The following is a 3972-nucleotide window of genomic DNA, read 5'->3' as shown; positions in this document are numbered from 1 at the left end:
AATCAATTATATTTGATAAATAAAAAAAGCAATTGAAAGCATTAGATGAAATTTTGCAAATTTCTGTCAATGTTTTATATATCCTGGCCACCATGGTGAGCAAAATGACATTCAGAATAAGCAGAATTTGTCTGCAGATGCATTTCTTAAGAGATTTTGTTTTGTTTTGTTTTTTTGTGAACTAAGATTTAAGTGTCATATGATGTAATGTGTAATGAGCAGTTCCTCTGAAAACTGCACTTTGTTTATTCACAACCGCTTTAGACGTATCAGGTAAACACCCCTGAAAGCCAATGTAGAACGTGAGCAGATGGGAAAGCAGTTAGTCATTTGCTTACTGCTTGGTTTTGAAAGTGATGCCCTTGCTCACGTAAATGGTCATTTAATAAATTCAACTAAAGGCAATAAAAGTGTGATTTGGGTGGTAGGGGGAGTATTACATAAGATATAAACTGCATATTCAAAGAACGCAGTGGAACAGGCCTTAAATCATCTCCTGTGAAACAGGAAGACCTCCTTAGCAGAGTGTTTTCTAAAAATACAATTAGAAAAAAAAATTTGTTTTAAAGTGAGTCAGGAAGTAGCCATTAACTCCTAGAAAGTGGTGACTTAGTGGGAGCAGGGGAGGCAGACTTGATCAGGAATAATATCTAGTAGTTGGGGTCCAGGTTACCACCCTGATATTACTCAGTCTGGGATCCTTTATTTTTTATTTAAAAAAAATTTTTTTAACATCTTTATTGGAGTATAATTGCTTTACAATGGTGTGTTAGTTTCTGCTTTATAACAAAATGAATCAGTTATACATATACATATATCCCCATATCTCCTCCCATTTGCGTCTCCCGCCCACCCTCCCTGTCCCACCCCTCCAGGCGGTCACAAAACACCGAGCTAATCTCCCTGTGCTATGCGGCTGCTTCCCACTAGCTAGCTATTTTACATTTGGTAGTATATATATGTCCTGGGATCCTTTATTAAGTCAACCTTTCAGGAGGTGTTGTTTTGAGATGAACATGAATGGAGACACTACTATGGAAATAAAGGATATTAGAATTAGTGAGAGCCAAAATAAGATGGTTTTGGGGGCCGCGCCACACGGCTTGCAGGATCTTAGTTCCCTGACCAGGGGTTGAACCCGGGCCCACTGCAGTGAAAGCCCTAAACCCTGGAGTCCTAACCACTGGACCGCCAGGGAATTCCCCCAAATAAGATCTTTTTGTTTTGTTTCGTTTTGTTTTTGGAAAACAGACATAAATGGCTCATTTATTAAATATTTTACTTAGTAGAAGAACAAAATAACAGCACTAACAACAAAAATGTATTCTTAGATTTTGCTTTGTGCATTAAACACTTATTGCAGTTTTGAAAATATATTTTAACATTTTAGTGCTTTCTATGGATTTTTAAAATAATTTTCATTATACAATTAAACTTATTATGAACTGTAATAACTAGCTTTAACACAGATGCAGTTTGTAAGAAACATTCATAGCTAGTATCCATCAAAAATATGGAACGCTTCACGAATGTATGTGTCATCCTTGCGCAGGGGCCATGCTAATCTTCTCTGTATTGTTCCAATTTTAGTATATGTGCTGCCGAAGCGAGCACCCAAAATAAGATCTTTAAGAAAATAATTGAAACAAAAAAACACAACATAGATACAGAAAAATGCACAAGTCGCAAATGTTATAAGATGAACACGCCTGTATGACCTGCACCCATCTCAAGAAAGACAACAGCACCAGCACTCCTGAGGCCCCCTGATGTAACTGTAACCCCTCTCTCCTCACTTCTAACAGAATATACTCACTTGCCTACTTTTGAACTTTATATCAGTGGAATCATTCAGTATGTAAAAAAAAGATGTTAAAAAAATAATTATCAAGTTCAATATGAATAAGAAGAAGCATTTTAAAATATGCCCATCCACCAGTTTGGTTTGAGGGAGGGTAAAGAGAAGAAGCGCGAGAGATGACCACTCACATCTTCATGGATTTGCCGGTGATGCTGTTGTTGGGATCTGTAAGTGCTGGTAATTATGCCACACAAGCCACCAAACGAATTAAACTTTTCAAGCTGGTGGATGAATCATTCCCTTCATCCTTTCAATCTGAAAAGGCAGCCTGCAGAAGCCCATTTGGTCTTAGCATGTGGATGGTAAAACCTGGCAGATTCCTGAGCTCTGAGCTAGCGTCACTCACAAAATGGGCTGTAAGAAGCTAATTAGGCAGGGGGGAAAGAGGGGGAGGGATAAAGTGGGAGATTGGGATTGACATATACACACTATTAAAATAGATAACTAATAAGGACCTACTGTATAGCACAGGGAATTATACTCAATACTCTGTAATGACTTATATGGGAAAAGAATCTGAAAAAGAGTGGATATATGTATATGTATAACTGATTCACTTTATTGTACACCTGAAACTAACACAACATTGTAAATCAACTATACTCCAATAAAAAATTTTTTTAAAGTAGTTAATTCCATTTGATGGGTCCAATCAGAGCATTCTTTCAAATGCATAAAGTCCATGTGATTACAGAACTAAAAGGCCCCATGAAGGATGCAGGGCTAATAGCTGAGTAAAATAGGGATCTGTTAGCCAAAGCAGGGAACGATGGCTACTGGGGAGAAACCCACAGCGTCTGCCATGATGTCATCGTCAGGACTGCCATTACATAATCACAGTGACAGCAGACAGCACAGCTCTTGGGGGCTGAAGTGGTAAAAACACACAAAAGGGTGTTCTCTGTTTATTTTCATGGGCGGGAAAGAACGCTGTCCCCCCCCAACTCCAGGGGGAATGTATGAGATTCTTAGGGCTGCTATAACAAAGTACAGAAGCCGGGTGGCTTCAAACAACAGAAACTTGTTGTCTCACAGTTTTCTGGAGGCTAGAAGTCCAAAATCAAGGTGTCATCAGGTCCATGCTCCCTCTGAAACCTGTCGCGGAGAATCCTTCCTCTCCTCTCAGCTGTCAATCCTTGTGTTCCTTGGTTCCTTTGCTTGCTCTGTAGCACATCAGTGCCTCACATGGCTTTCTCCCCTCGTGTTCAGTATCTCTTCTCTTCTTCTAAGGACACCAATCATATTGAACTAGCGGACCACCTTCCTCCAGTATGACCTTATCGTAACTTGACTAGTTGCATCTGCAATGACCCTATTTCCAAAAAGGTCACATCCCGAGGTACTGGAAGTTAGGACTTCAGCTGGGGGATCATTGGAGGCATTTCCTCCTCACAGGCTTTGAGGGCTGCAGAGCTAGAACTGGAAAATGGCCTTGGATAAATATTTGCTGTTAATCTCTAGGCCATGAAATACCACTCAAAAGTTTATGAGGGGCATAGCTAAGAGCAACAGGGAAGCTGGTAAATCTTAAAACTCTAGAGCTGGGTATGAATCCAGTTTTGCCATTACTGGTAATGTAATTAGTTTCCCCTCTGTAAAATAAGAGCAGTGACTGCAAATGAGTATTAAAAGAGGCAATTTATGTAAAGTGCTGAGCTCCACATTGGCCCGTACTAGGCTCTCAACACTGAGAGCAGACTGGTGCCTCAGTTTTCTCAGAGGGTTAAAAGGTAGGGGGCATATTTTCATGCAAGACATTGCTAGCAATTTTGAATAGATGGGACTTTGTTTCTTAACAATTTTTTCCTTTTCAAGATCTCTCTTCATCCTATCATTTTGGGGATGCTTAATTTCTTCCCCCATCTACATATGTAACACTCTTACATTTTCTTTTGCCATATTCTTCCAACTTCAAACTTATCTCCAACACATGAATTAGAAAGTCTATTAGCTTGATATTACTGTGGTTTCTGCAGGTCCTATAGAACTGAAGCCAATGTGATAGGCAATAAGTCAGGTCCCCAAGGTTGGAGTTAAGCAAGGACAAAAATTACTACTACAGAAAATTTCAGCATGTGTTTGGAAAAAACAAAAAAGGCCAGAGCAAAATT

General features: G+C 39.4%; 1 non-coding gene across 1 annotated transcript; it reads right to left on the bottom strand.

The window, feature by feature from the left end:
* Nucleotides 1-1507: 1507 nt before the first annotated feature.
* Nucleotides 1508-1614, bottom strand: LOC114883478. The gene has a single exon (XR_003790576.1). It is a non-coding gene; the product is annotated as a U6 spliceosomal RNA (small nuclear RNA).
* Between the last annotated feature and the right edge of the window lie 2358 nt (nucleotides 1615-3972).

The sequence above is a fragment of the Monodon monoceros genome, unplaced genomic scaffold (genome assembly GCF_005190385.1).
Source record: "Monodon monoceros isolate NGI ecotype Baffin Bay Population unplaced genomic scaffold, NGI_Narwhal_1 Super_Scaffold_4, whole genome shotgun sequence".
Lineage (NCBI taxonomy): Eukaryota > Metazoa > Chordata > Mammalia > Artiodactyla > Monodontidae > Monodon > Monodon monoceros.
The sequence above is the reverse complement of the archived record's forward strand: the minus strand, read 5'-3'. Positions and strand labels throughout refer to the sequence as shown.